Here is a 16154-nt window from a genome sequence, read left to right on the forward strand (position 1 = left end):
GCAAGATTAAGCAGTCTCTACAGAGATTCTAATTCTCTTCATACTATGTATTCTGTAAGGTTGAATACCTAAAAATGATGAGTCCATTGTCATATTTCTTTTGTCTTCTGAAAGAGAATTGTGAGGTAAGTGTGATGTAGCTTCTGCCCTTCTGCATATGACAACCATAAAGTCTGGGCAAAAATAAACAATTCCCTGAAGGCATCAGAGACTAAAAACAGGTAGAAACTGGGTCTGCGACTGGAAAAGGAAAAATGAACTGGGTGAGTTTCCCTATTTTTAAAGACTTTTAGCTTGAGGACAAGCCCTAGGAGGGGAGCTAAACCCCTGTGCACAGAAATACACAAATTTACTGGCTTAAAGTACCAGGGATAGAGGTCAGAGGGACCACAATGCAGGAAAATAAAGGGGAACATCCTGGAAAGGAGTCAGAGAGGGACACCCCAAATTCTGCATATAAACTCTGCCTAAACCTCTGTTTGGACTCTAAAGCACACGTGCATGGGGAAGGCTCTAAACAGCCCAGCTAAGGATAAAAGAACCGCGTAGTGATGGTGATTTCAGATGTACACCCACCACAGGGAAGACAAAGTTTGGGGTTTGGTTCCACCCAAGTAAACTGCCTAGTAAAACAACAACAACAAAAATCAACACTTTTCAGAGGAATGGGTCCAGAATGGGGTCACGTGCCCATGTCCTAAGGGCAGTTGAGCTAGGGAGGTGATAGTTTGCCATTTTCAGTTTCTTTAGTAGGAAACAAATTGTGCCAGGAAGGAAGAAGCGGGTTGCAAAGTAGGTAGGCAACCTAGAGAGCCTGTAACTTTAGAAAAATTGATAAAGCCTAGTTAGGGCAACAGAAGCATGTCTGTTGAAATGGACTAGGAGCTAAATTTTAACTCCCTGTCTGGTAATCATTCCTGCTATATATTTTAAAACTCGTTATTGTGAAAACGTCAAACATAAACAAAAATTGGTATTGTGAATCCCCGCATATCCATTACTTGCCTTCAACAATCACCAACATTTTGCCAATATTGTTTTCCTCTGTATTTTAAATTTTATTTCCCTTCAACTTTTAATTTGAATAATTTCAAATGTACATAAAGATGGAAAGGATGGTACAGTGAATATTCACATACCTTTCACCTAGATTTAATAATTGCTAATATGTTGACATATTTGCTTTACCTTTCTCAAATATATTTTTTTATAAATATTTGTATGTATATGTGTGTGTGTGTGTATATATATATATATATATATACTTTTTTTCTGAAACATTTGGAAGTAAGTTGCAAACATCATGATACTTTACTACTGTATCAGTTTAACTTTTGCTAGGGAACAAATTACCTAGTATTTTAAAATAATCATTTATTTGTTTAGGATTCTGTGGGTTGGAACTTTGAGTAGGGCCTGGCTGTAGTGATTTTTCTCTGCTCCATGTGGGTTTGTCTGGGCTCAGGCATACATTTGTGCTCAGTTGGCAGGTTAGCTGAGAAATAGCTGGTTCTCGATCGCCTCATTCACATGTCTGGCAGCTGACTGGGGCCTCAGTTCTCCATGTGGCCTCTCAGTCTTCAGCAGGTCATACCAGGCCTCATCCATGATAGTGTCAGGGCAGGGTTGCAACAGGATAAGAGCAGAAGCTGCAACATCTTTTGAGGTTGAGGCTCAGAAATCACACAGCATCACTTCTACCATACTGTATTGGTCAAAACAAGCTAAAGACTAGCTGAGAGTCAAGAAGTGAGTCGGTTTGCCCTAGAGAATCCCTGAAGGATTCACATATTGGAGATACCATGGGTTAAGGTATGGTATTGAAAACAGGAGCATCTTCTCAAGTCGGTATTCAGAGAGGCTAGACCCCCAGTTCCCCTCCTATGTGCCTAGTGACTATCCCCAGGCAGCAATCACAAGCTTATATCTTGGAGAAACTGAACCAGAGGAGTAGGTCTCAGGCACACCATGTGTGGTAGAGGGTGGAAGTGGAGGACAGAGTTCTGAAAACCCTTGCAATTTCCTGAGTGATAGGAGTATCTTTGTTATTCATAATGAGCACCTTTAGATACACCTGAATTTATACTAATGAGGTGAATTTGGGTGGGGCTCCTAGATAGCCTCAGGAGGTGCTGGTCACCAGAAAGACCAAGTGATTAGAGGGTTGGAACTTTTAGTCCTACCCATCAACCTCCAGGGATAGAAGCTGGGTCTGGAGAGTTAAGTCTATAAAAACTCTTGAATGATGAGATTTAATGAGCTTCTGGGTTGGTGAACATATGAAGTGCTGGGAGGGAGGCAAGTCAGGAGAAAGCATGGAAGTTCCATGCCTGCCCCAACCCTGGACCTTGCCCTACACACCTCTTCCATTTGACTGTTCCTGAGTTATATCCTTTATAATAAACTGATAAATGTAAGTAAAGTGTTTCCCTGAGTTCTGTGAGCCATTCTAGCAAATTAGCAAGCTTTAGGAGGGGATCACGGGAACCTACAATTTATAGCAGTAGGTTACAAGTATGGGTGGCCAGACTTGGGATTGGCATCTGAAGTGGGGGTAATCTTATGGAGGACTGAGTCCTAAACCTGTGGGATCTATGCTAATTCTGAGTATTAGAATAAGTATTTCATAAAAAAATTGAATTATAGGATACCCAGTTGGTGTCCAGAGACCAGAGAATTGGCTGTTGGTGTTGGAAAACACTCCAGACATGCATACACATCTTTCCTCTATATACTGATTACTAATATCTTATTAATTCAGACTGATTCTTACATTTTTCCCCTCCTTGAAATAATTAGAATATTAAGTAGAACTTCAGAAAGATTTTCAATTTTCTTTTCAGTTGGTTTACTGGCAGGAACTTTTGGCAAATGTGTCTGTTTTTCTGCATCAAAACGATAATCAGCAATGGTATTCTCCTTGCTGATATGTCAGCAGTTTATATTTTTCCTAATTAATAGATTTTGGGGAGCTACTCATATTTTTTCCATTTCTTTTTTCACAAGCTAGTTTTATTAATTTTTATTTTTTAAAATAAACTTATTTATTTATTTATGGCTGTGTTGGGTCTTTGTTGCTGCGTGCGGACTTTCTTTAGTTGCAGCGAACAGAGGCTACTCTTCGTTGTGGTGAGCGGGCTTCTCATTGTAGTGACTTCTCTTGTTGCCAAGCATGGGCTCTAGGCGCATGGGCTTCAGTAGTTGTGGCACGTGGGCTCAGTAGTTGTGGCTCATGGACTCTAGAACACAGGCTCAGTAGTTGTGGCACACGGGCTTAGTTGCTCCGCGGCATGTGGGATCTTCCTGGACCAGGGCTCGAACCGGTGTCGCCTGCATTAGCAGGCGGATTCTTAACCACCTTGCCACCAGGGAAGCCCTATTCATTTTTAAAATTAATATTATTTCAGAATATGTCTTCATTAATTCAAAGTGAATTCAGAAAACGTATAACAAAGAAATCAGAAATCTACAGAAAATAATTATAAAACTCTGTAAGTAAACATATTTTCTAAAATTTCATTTATTACCTAAGCTTTTTTTTCAGTTTCCAAAGATTTATTTTCCTTTTTACTTCTTTTTAAAGTTTCAAACTATATACTACACATAGAATATTTTACTCACACACACACAAATCATTTAAAAATTGTTTTATAATGATGGAGTAGGGAAGAAATAAAACAGAAAAAGAAAGGAGATTGACAGGAGGTAAATAAAAATTTTAATTATGGTTTTCTCAGCTAACTAGAAGGAGTACCAATGAAGCCTGACATGTACCATCTATCCTTTCACTCGCTCAGATGACATTTATTACCATGATATTGTTACCTCCTGTTAAATACCTGGACAACTCCAAAGATGTCACTGTCTAAAGGGCAGTGACTTAGAGATAGTGAGATCCCAGGCCCTGGAAGTATCTGAGTAGAAAACAGAATATTATTTTTTAGGGATAATATATGAGGGACTCAAGTATGTTGTACAGTAGGACTGGAGTCTTCTAAATTTTGAGAACTGACTCCCTGAAAATACCACCAAAATAATCTGTTGATAAAACAAAGCTGAGTTTGTTTATTTATTGCTCACAATGGTAAAGGAGAAGGCTACCTTGAAAGGTCTTAGTGTTTCAGAGTGCAGAGGGCAAAGGCAGGATTTTTATGAGGTTTTCTAGCATATGGTTTAAGGTGGGCCTTGCCATGCATTTGAAGATAGGGCCTTTAAAGAGGTGATTAAGTTCAACTGGGGTAGAGTGAAGACCCTAATCCAATATGACTGGTGTCCTTTTGAAGAGGACATTTGGACACACAGAGAGACACCAGAGGTGAACACACGCAGAGTAAAGACCATTTGAGGACACAGCAAGATGGCAACCATCTGCAACCAAGGTGAGAGGCCATAGGAGAAATCAAACGTGCCAATGCCTTGATCATGGACTTCCAGCCTCCAGAACTGGGAGAAAATAAATTTCTGTTGTTTAAGCCACCCAGTCTGTGGTATTTTGTTATGGCAGCCTGAGCAGACTAATACAGTGTTATATGCCTAATTACTGCTTTTCAGTATTACAACGGAAATCTGAGTCCAGGACTTTCCCACATTTTGAATATGAAGATTCCCTAGATCATCATGGAGACATGATAATGTCCAGAACATGCTCCTGATTGTGAGGTCTCTAGTAACCTTTAGGCAGACAGTTGCAGACAGTTCTATTTTGAGGCTTATCAAGGAATTTCAGCGTTTTGATTGTTACCTATTTGGCTAAACTCATAGGTTTTGTTGCGTTCCTGAATGAATTGTATTTTGAAGGAAGATAAATAGCTTCTCCTAAAAGTCAGCAGAAGGCTTTTGACAAGTTGATGGTCAACATCTTACTGAGAGTCTTTGAAGCATTGATCAGTTACACCAACTTCTCCTAGCCTTGAGCATTCTGTGATCTATTCCAAAAGCTCTGATAATTTCTCCAGGCTTTGACAGCATTTCCTGGCATGTGGCAGGCAGTCATTTTGCACTTGTATTAGTGACAGTAAGAAAGACAGACTTATCTATCTGTGGTCATTCCTCAGTGGTTAATATTTACTTCACAAGGTGTATACTTTATGTACCTCTATCTCTGCATACTTTGGGTGCACAATTTTTGAAGACAACTTAAGAACATTAGGACACCAAACTTAGGTTAAAACTGAACCTTGAATATGATTTTCAATGCCAACTTACTACTCAGCTTGCTACTGACAATATATTTTTAACTCCTCTGATCCTACAAAACCAAAAATCTTTACTACTTTTATACATAAAAGTGGTATCTTATCACTTGATGGCATATATATAAGATATATCTCAATTTTTAGATGACATGAATAGAAAGAGATATCTTAGAGCAAAGAAATTTGAAAAATCAGAGGAAAATAATAATTTAAAACTAAACCTGAGTGTAGCCGTGGCTGCCTTCTGAGGGGGGTATCGAGAGGAAGGATGGCATAATTCATATCAGCAGTTGGGCAACACATCTCTACTTCTCTCTTCCTTCCCTTCAAACACTAGTGGGAAAAAAGAAGGGAAAAGACTGAAGTTGCAAAGCCTCTGCCCATCTTTCTCTGCAGATAAGGAGTGGGATCTGGAGTTGATGCCTGAGTTGTTAAAGCATTGGGGAATAGAAATGTCTTTGATGCTCCAGAGACTAGTAGTGGATGGAAAACAAAATTACTCTGCATAATAATACAAGGGAAATAGAGTTTCTTGGGGAAACCTAGGGGAGGAAGGAGCCTGTAGAGGGAGAAGCAGGGAATATGGAGTCAGAAAGGGAATAAGAAAACATGGCAGGAGGCCAGAGTCTGCTGAGATAGAGGTGCTCCAGGCAAAATTCCAGTAACCGTGGCTGCCAGAAGGCTAACAACCAGAATATATAACTAGAAAGCTCAACTTTCAGTTGTTTGCCAGTTATCGCTATCATGTAGTCCCACCCTTCATACACAGCATCCCAAAAGTCCAAAAAGCTGCTGCCCACGTGTGAGGATAAATAAAAATGATTTTTCTCTGCTTGTAAAGGAGAAGAATGTTCTCTCTTCCTTAGCTTTTGAAAGGGTCTCTTTAGAAACAGAATAGTCCTTGAGGTCCTACTTTAACTTTTTGGAATGTGGGCAGATTTCTCCAGGGCTAAATAAATAAGCCCCATGTCCTGTTTCCTTATGCAGAGTTGTCTCCAAGGTCTGGGCTTCATACCCCCTAGAAATGTCCACACACAATTCTCGAGTTAACCTAGCAGGCTGTTTTGAGTAACTACTTATCTCTCAAGGAGACAAGAGAAGTTTAAATATTCTTTCTTCTGCTTTACTCAATTGTGTGAAACTTCATGCTGACTTCACAGTTACTCACAGGCTACCTATGTACGTGTACTACTCTGTTGTGCTTACTCAGTACTGATGCCGAAAGCTTAGCTTCTCTGTACACTGGTGCCAAATCAAATCTTGGAGACAGAGTTTTGGGTGAAGCAGAAAAGGATAGCTTTATTATTTTGCCAGGCAAAGTGGGGCACAGCAGGCTCCTGCCTTGAAAAACTATGTGTCCCAACTTGGAGAAGGTAGTGAGATGTTTTACAGTAATTGTTCAAAGAGGGTGTGATCAGCTCATGGACATTCTTTTTTTTTTTTTTTGCGGTACACGGGCCTCTCACTGTTGTGGCCTCTCCTGTTGCGGAGCACAGGCTCCGGACGCGCAGGCTCAGCGGCCATGGCTCATGGGCCCAGCCGCTCTGCGGCATGTGGGATCTTCCCGGACCGAGGCACGAACCCGTGTCCCCTGCATCGGCCGACGGACTCTCAACCACTGTGCCACCAGGGAAGCCCCTCATGGACATTCTTCTGATGAGTTGGTGGTGAGGTAAGTAGGAGTCAGCATCATCAACCTTCAGGTCCAGCTGGTCTGAGGTCTACATGCTTGTGGGCAGCATACCATCATTAATCCGTTAACTTCTCCTGTCTGGAGGGGGTTTTAGTATCTGCAAAATAGCTCAAAGATACTGTGTGTATCCATTGATGGGGAAACAGAACCTTGCCCCAAGGCTGCTCTTGACTGTTTGTTTCCCCCAGTCTCATATCCCCTCCCTTCCCTAATTAACAACTGCTTGAATCTGCCTATTGGAACTCAGGGAAGGTCATGGAGGCTGAATGAAGGCTGTTTCCTATAATCAAAGAAATGGCGGTCACAGAAATGCTTTGTGCCCAGGAGCCCCATAGGGCCCTGTGCAGTATCAGTACTAAATTAGGTTCCTGGACCCAATTCTAACATGTGTGTGTTTGCGGGGAGGGTTTCGCACACAACACCAAGCAATTCTCAGACACCAGTAGGGTGTGTGAGAATTCAACTCACTTCTGACACTATCTACCCAGATAGAGCATCAGATTCCACAGCTTAAGGGTTCACTCTGTAAATAAAAGAAACAGGCCCAAAATGAGATCACTTGTGCTAAGATTCACATCACCAAACCAAGACTTAACCCCTAACCTAACTGCAGTTTCAGCCTCTCCCAGGAATGTGACTTTAACCCATCTGGAATTATAGGCATACCCCATTTTACTGTGCTTCGGTTTATTGTGCTTCACAGATATTGAATTTTCTATAAATTGAAGATTAGTGGCAACCCTGCATTGAGCAAGTCTATAGGCACCTTTTTTTCCAACAGCATTTGCTCCCTTGGTGTCTGTTTGTCACATTCTGTTAGTTCTCCCAATACTTCAAACCCTCAACCAGCAAACATATTAAGACTCACTGAAGGCTCAGATGATGGTTAGTGTTTTTTTTAGTAGTAAAGTACTTTTTAATTAAGGTATTGAAACCGAGCAGGACCCTGTGGGGCTCCTGGGCACAGAAGCCATTCTGTCCCCCATTTCTTATTGGTAGGGAATAGACTCCAGTCTCCATGACCCTCCCTGTGTTCCAAAGGGCAGGTTCAAACAGTTGTTAATCAGGGAGGGGAGAGGATGCAGAGACAAGGGAGGAGCAGTCATGAAACAATAGTGCAGCCTTGGGGCAGGGTCCTGGCTCCACCTCAAGGGACACACATATCAGTATATTTGAGCTCTTCTGCAGAACTAAAACCCCCAACAAATGGAAGATGTTAACTACTTGATGAAGCATTCTTCATTCCAGAGAGACGTCACAGTTTATAACCTCAAGAACCAGATTAAAGGAATGCAGACCCTGCACACACCCTTATCCTTATTAGCAACCCCACCCTTGAACCACTGCTATAAAACTCACCAAATCCCCCTGGGTGGGGACACAGTTTTGTTTTTTGTTTTTTTAATATATATATATATATATATATATATTTGGCCGCACCATGAAGCATGTGGGATCTTAGTTCCCCAACCAGGAACTGAACCTGTTCCCCCTGCAGTGGAAATGCGGAGTCTTAACCACTGGACCACCAGGGACGTCCCAGGACACACAATTTTTGAGGGCACGAGCCCACTGTGTCCCCCTTTGCCTGGCAAAGCAATAAAGCTATTCTTTTTACTTCACCCAAAACTCTGTCTCTGAGATTCGATTCGGCACCGGTGCACAGTGGCCAAGTTTCATTGTCAGTATGTATACAGTTTTTTTAGACATAATGCTATCGCACACTTAATAGATTATAGTATAGTGTAAACATAACTTTTATATGCACTGGGAAACCAGAAAATTTGTGTGACCCCTTTTATTGCAGTGGTCTGGAACCAAATTGTAATCTCTGAGGTATGCCTGTACCTGGACAGCACTAGTGAAGTAATCTGCCTGATAGACCCCACCTTCCCACAAAGGAAGGTGACCTTGCCTGAAATAATCCACTCTTTGCTGGAAACTTCCACTTCCAGCCCCCTTCTGCCTATAAAAGCCTTACATTTTGTACAGCTCCTCGGAGCTCCTTTCTATCTGCTAGGTGGGGTGCTACATGATGCACGAAACACTGAATACAGCCAATTAAATCTTTAAATTTATTCTGTTGAATTTTGTGTTTTAACAAGTTCTACAAGACAGTCCATCCTCGCCCACCCCACCCTTCCCCAGACACACACACTTCAGATGCCAGTCACAAGCCCAGGCTGGTACCTGAGCTTCTGACCAACTGGCTATAAATCAGCGGTTCCCACAACATCCTTGTTTGGTTCACTTAATTTGCTAGAATAGCTCACAGAACTCAGAGAGACATTTTACTTACTAGATTACTGGTTTGTTAGAAAAGGATATAAGTCGGGAACAGCCAGATGGAAGAGATGCATAGGGCACAGTGTGGAGAAAGCGCTCAGAGGTTCCATACCCTCTCCAGACTCACCGCTCTCCCCAATCTCCATGTGCTCATCAACCTGGAAGCTCTCCAAACCCCATCCTTTTGGGTTCATATGGAGGCTTCATTACATGGGCATGATTGATTAAATCACTGATCATTGGTCACTGATTCAACCTCCAGCCCTTCTCCCCTCCCTGGAGGTCAGGGGGTGGGATTAAAAGTTCCAACATTCTAATCTCATGGTTGGCTCCATTGTCACCTCATTAACATAAAAGACACATTTATCACTTTCCACACTGATGAAATTCTAAGGGTTTTGGGAGCTGTGAGTCAGGAACTGTGGATGAAGACCAAATAGATATGATAAATATATTTTGGTCATCTGAATGACCAAATATATATTTCTTATAAATCACAATATCTCAAGTACTAAACCAGTTTTCTTTTCTGCATTGATGTGGAGGGGTCTGTGTTTATTCGTAGGACTTTTACTTCCCCAATACATGCAAATGACTTACTTTATGCTTTAGAAGCAAGTCAAGAAAAAGGAGATGTGACCTATATTGGGGACCATTCTCTAGAGAATAGAGATGGGATCCTTACACAGAAATAAGTTCTCAGGAGCAGAAGTTTGGAGCCAGAGAAGACAAGGAGAAATGTAGTACGGCTCCTCTACTTTCCCTTCCTGCTTCTCACCCCCCAAACATATCTTAACTCCTAGAGCTGTTCAGAGTAACTCTGGGTTTCCAGCTATGAAGTTGGAATAAGTTTTATTAGGCTCTTCTTACTTTAGCATCTGGGATAAATACATAAACCATTTAATGTTTGACCTAATTGGGATCATCTTGTATAGATATTTTTCATTTCTACTTTTTTGCTTTTTTAAAGGAATATATATGTAACATTCTCCCATGTAAAGGAACATTTTTTAAAACATCAGTTTTGATGACAACATTGAATGGATCCATAAAACTTTACTTAATAATTTTTCTCTTTCCTTTTTTTGCTATTATAGATAATTTTTCAATGAATAGCTCTGTTTCTTGGTTTTTTAAAACTTTTTTTGGATATGATTTCAAACTCACAGAAAATTTTCCAGAATAGTACAAAGAAAACCCATATACCCTCCACCAGATTCACCTATTATTTAGATCTTGCCTTATTTGCTTTATCGTTTGCTCTTTTTTTTGGGAAAAACTGTTCTTCTACCACCTCAGAGTGGGGTGGTGGAGGCCTGTGAATTAACTGAAAATAGCCAGATTCACAGGAGGAAAGACAAGGCTTATTTACAAACATGTGGGACCACTCATACAAACAACAGTTTGTAAAGCAGCTTAATAGAGGAAAAGGTTGGGGGTGGTTAAGGGCTTCAGTGGGAAAGTATGAAACTTTCCACTGGGCTTTTTCATCCTGGTTGTAATGGGCAGCCTCCTTCCTGCCTGGAAACTCCCCTGGAGGGGAATTTATGGCAGCTGAATTCTCACCTCCTGGTGCTGGGATCCCATTTTCTCCCAAACATGCAACTCCCTTGGAGGGGTGTTAATGGTTGCTGTGTTTGGGGGTTGGGGGGGTCTGCTTTAGTCAGATAAGGGCGGTTCAGATAAGATTTCTTTATGCATCTTTTGCACAAATGTTTCTCATTTAAAGTTATCTTTATGCCATTCTGGTGGGTTATTAGTCCCTTCATCTCTCTATATATCTATATCTTTTATCTATATCAATATAGATATATTGATATAAACTCATCAAATGTGTATATTTTCTGAACCAATTTTTTTCCACCACATTTACCCCTAATACTTCAGTTTGTATGAACTATTTATTTATTTATTTATTTTTCGGCTGTGTTGAGTCTTTGTTGCTGCACGCAGGCTTTCTCTAGTTGTGGTGAGCATGGGCTACTCTTCGTTGCGGTGCGTGGGCTTCTCATTGCGGTGGCTTCTCTTGTTGCAGAGCACAGGCTCTAGGCGCACGGTTTCAGTAGTTGTGGCAAGCAGCCTTCAGTAGTTGTGGCACGAGGGCTCAGTAGTTGTGGCTCGCAAGCTCTAGAGCGCAGGCTCAGTAGTTGTGGTTCACGGGCTTAGTTGTTCCACGGCATGTGGGATCTTTCCGGACCAGGGCTCAAACCTGTGTCCCATGCATTGGCAGGCAGATTCTCAACAACTGCGCCACCAGGGAAGCCCTGTATCAACTATTAAAGGACAAACTGAGGCATATTAAAAATTTAAAGAGATTATTTGAGCAAAAATCTATTCCAATCTATTAAGGCAGCACCAAACTCAAAGTGGTAAGGAGCTTTCCACCAGCAGGAGCTCAGGGAAAGCTTTTATAGAGAAAAGGCAGAAACAAAGCAAGGAAATTATTTGATTGGCTAGAACTTAAGTTTACCTTATTTGGAAAAGCCTACTTTGTTTTGGTGATTGGTTGTCCTTTGGTTTTGATTTCTTCACCTTGAAGCATTTACATGCTTAGGTTTTGGTTTGCTTACAGAGGCAAACCCCTTCAGTCTAATGGCTTCCTTGTTTAATTAATTTAACTTTACAAAGAAGAGGGGTATCCCTCTTACATAACCACAGTACTGTTATCAACTTTAGTACACTTAACACTGATATAATTATATTTCCTAAATCTACCATTCACATTCCAATTTTGTTAATTGACCCAATAATATATTTATAGCAATTTTATCCTTTCCAGCAGAGGATCCAATCTAGGATCAGGTATCATATAGCAGACCCTTGAATAACATGGGCTTGAACCGCATGGGTCCACTTATACAGGGATTTCTTTCACTAAATACATATACAGCAACGGTCCCCAATCGTTTTGGCACCAGAGACTGGTTTTGTGGAAGACAATTTTTCCAGACAGGAGGGTGGGGGATGGTTTCGGGATGATTCAAGCACATTACATTTATTGTGCACTTTATTTCTATTATTATTACATTGTAATATATAATGAAATAATTATACAACTCACCATAATGCAAAATCAGTGGGAGCCCTGAGCTTGTTTTCACTCACTGATGGGCTTTTGATATGAGTCTGCAAGCAATTGATTTATTATGGTCTCTGTGCAGTCAAACCTCTCTGCTAATGATAATCTGTATTTGCAGCCACTCCCCAGCACTAACATCACCGCCTCAGCTCTACCTCAGATCATCAGGCATCAGATTCTCATAGGAGTGCGCAACCTAGATCCCTCGCACATGCAGTTCACAGTAGGGTTCACCCTCCTATGAGAATCTAATGCCGCCGCTGATCTGACAGGAGGCAGAGCTCAGGCAGTAATGCGAGCGATGGGGAGCGGCTGTAAATACAGGTGAAGCTTCGCTCGCTCGCCTGCCACTCACCTCCTGCTGTGCGACCCGGTTCCTAACAGGGCATGGACAGGTACCAGTCTGTGCATGGCCCGGGGGTCAGGGACCCCTGTACTACAGTACTACATGATCCGCAGTTGGTTGAATCCGAGGATACTGAACTGCAGATATGCATGGCCCACTGTAAAGTTATATGCAGATTTTCGACTGTGGGGAATGTTGTTCCCCTAACTCCCTCATTGTTCAAGGGTCAACTGTACTTAGTTGTCTCTTTAGTCTCCTTTAATATGGAACATTTCCTTGGCTTTTCATTGTTTTTTATGACATTGACATTTTGGGAAAAAATAGTCCATTTTAAAAAAACAAGTAGAATACGTCTTATTTTGAGCTTGTCTAATATTGTCTCATCATTAGTTTCAGATTATGCATCCTGGCTAGAATAGTACATTAGTGGCGTTGCATCCTCAGGAGACCACACCTGGAGGCACACAATATGTGTGCGATCTGACCCTCATTTGTGGTGTTAATTTTCATCTTCTGGTCAAGGTGTTGTTCACATAGTTAGCCGATTTTTTTTTTCTCTTGTTACCAATAAGCAACCTGTGAGAAGAATTATGTGCAGTAGCACACCTTTGGTGGATATCAGAATCTAGTCCTGTTAATTGTTTGAGGTTTTGTTATATACCTGTAAACTGGGCTGTATCCTGAATTCTTCTAATTTCCTCAAGTATCTGGCTCCAAACTAGCTTCTAATTTCTTCCATCCTTCTGACTTGAAGTCACTAAGAACAAAGGCTGCCCTTTTCTCTTCAAAGTGAAGCTGGACAACTTGATATAAACTTCAGAAAAATCACTGCAACAGCTTATGTATGGACAAACTTTATGCCTACTACTGTATGGGCCACGCATAAGGTTCCCTGGAACACCTGATAAAATCACCAGAAAGATTCAAACCACAAAATATTCTGCAAGCCCAACATCTTGAAATCACTGGCTGCCCTCAGAACTCAGAAACTGGACTCACAGTCTGCTCTAATCATTAACCTTTCTTTTTATTTTGTTTCCATAGAAATACCTCTTATTAAATACCTGGTTGCTTGAACCATATAAGCCTAACTTTGGGAGCCCACCTGTATCACTGCTATAAGTGTTCAGAATTTGTCACCCCAAAATGTGCCATGTTAGTATTTTGATTATTTTGAACTAACGTTATTTGAGAAACAACTGGTACAAGAAGGACACTCTGACCCTCCTTTGTCCCCCTAAAAGTAGGAGATAAATCTCCCATGAAAGGTACCCCCCCTGTACCAGGAGGGTAGAAGGCATTCTTATCAACAGAGATAGGGAATTTAGGGCCAAGAAGGCTGTGTAAACAAACGTTGCTACTTCATCATTTTACTAACCCAAGCCCAAACCCTCTTGTCTTGTCAATCTTCACAAATTTATTGTTTCTTTGTCTAAAATGTATAAAACCATCCTGCTTTGTTTACTTCTTTGTGGGGCTCCCATATAATTACATTTGTTTATCTCCTATTAATCTTTTTTATTACAGGTGGGTCTCAGCCAAGAACCTAGAAGGGTAGAGGAGAAATTATTTTTCCTCCCTTACACCGCCTCCTGAAATGAGACACAACTCTTTAACTGAACTGACCTATTCTCAGTACGAAGAGACTGGTTCAGTAAGATGGAGGAATCTACCAACTTCACAAGGGCTGTGAAACTTAGCAGGGAAGTTTCAAAGGCAGGAATGAAAAATAGCAGAATATGCCCCACTAAAATATACCTCTTTGGCATAAGGTTTATTTTGAGCTGATTTTTTTTTTTTTTTAAAGTAGACACAGGAGAAGCTCCGAAAACAGAGTTGAATTTACCCCTTTTTAAGGGAAATCTCCATTGGTTAGGATGTCTCCCTCTCTGTACCAGGAAGAGAAGAGTGACTCTAAATCACAAAAGACTCATGCATGAAGAAGGTGCTGGCTTAAATCTGCATAACAACCTTACCCTGTTTACTGTGTCTTTCCTGATAACCTCCCATAACTGCCCCCTCTACTCCCCCATATCTTTCTTTTGTCTTTAGCTGAAGATAGTACTTAAAGTGATGGCTTGGGCCATTTCGGGGCTTTTTACTCAGTTTTCCTGGATATCTCCCATGTATACACGAGGTATTTGTGTTAATAAACTTCTGTGTGTTTTTCGCTTATTAATCTGTCTTTTATTACAGGGGGTCTTATCACAGAACCTAGAAGGGTAGAGGGAAATTTGTTTGAAAAGGGCTTTTTTTGTGGAAAAGAGGAGGATAAAGAAGAATGACAGTTAGTTCCAAAGATAATTTCATAATAGTAACAGTTATTAATGCTAGAGCTGTTAATGAAAAAGATAGTGTGCGTGTTTCTAAGAGTTCTTTTAATATGAGGATCATTCACAGCTTTCTCTTTAGGGTCAGGAGTAGTTAAAAGGTAATATGACAACATTAAGCAAAGTATTAGCTGCTGTTGTTCATTTTTACAAAAGACCAAATGGAGTAAAGACACCCTCTAGTGGAAGGTTAGGTCCTTTCTACAATCAAACTGAAAGAACAGAAAATCTATCCGCAGTTAACACTGCAATTGCGATGTGGGGATTTTGCTTTCTTCTGAACAATAGAATCAATAACAGAATTAAGAAATGAATTCCCTTATGTAAGAAATTAATTCTCATTCATATGTTCTTTTTTTAAATAAATTTAATTAATTAATTAATTTTTGGCTGCGTTGGGTCTTCGTTGCTGCGCGTAGGCTTTCTCTAGTTGCCACAGCAGGACCTACTCTTTGTTGCGGGGCGCGGGCTTCTCATTGTGATGGCTTCTCTTGTTGCATAGCACAGGCTCTAGGCACGTGGGCTTCAGTAGTTGTGGTGCATGGGCTTAGTTGTTCTGTGTCATGTGGGATCTTCGCAGACCAGGGCTTGAACCCGTGTCCCCTGCACTGGCAGGTGGATTTTTAACCACTGTGCCACCAGGGAAGTCCCATATGTTCTTCCTGAATGAACTTTATTTATTTTAATTACTTTTAGGGTGCATTATCCTGTAAGTAGGAATAACCAAATTGTCATGGTCCAGGAAATCTGTTGTTTTCTATTTTGAAAAAAACTGTTAGTCACTCTGTATTGACAAATAAATCGACTCTCTCTCACAAGTTTATACAAATAAATATTGACTTGTTCAATAGATAATCTGAATGTGTTATCAAAATTTGCTTTAATTTTATAAAATAAATTAATATTTGAAAGAGAATAGTTTGCAAAGTTATCAAAAGATCTAATAATAAATATCTAGAAAAATAAGATGTTGACAGAAATGTTTATTTTATGACTTTCAGTGTCAAGGTGCTTGAGAAAGAGAAAAGAATGAAGGGACTGAGTGTGTAGAGCTGGTGGGGGTGGTGGGCAGGAGATTATACTCTCAGAGTCTAGCCCAGGGTCTTGTTCACAGTGGAAATCAATAAACATTGTTGACTGGAGGTGAGAAAAGTTGTTCCCTAACCAACTGAAATAAAATCTCTTCTGGATGAATTGCTAAGATGATTGCAGTGGTTAAATACCT

Source organism: Mesoplodon bidens (genome assembly GCF_964165515.1).
Source record: "Mesoplodon bidens genome assembly, chromosome: 5".
In the NCBI taxonomy this organism is placed as follows: domain Eukaryota; kingdom Metazoa; phylum Chordata; class Mammalia; order Artiodactyla; family Ziphiidae; genus Mesoplodon; species Mesoplodon bidens.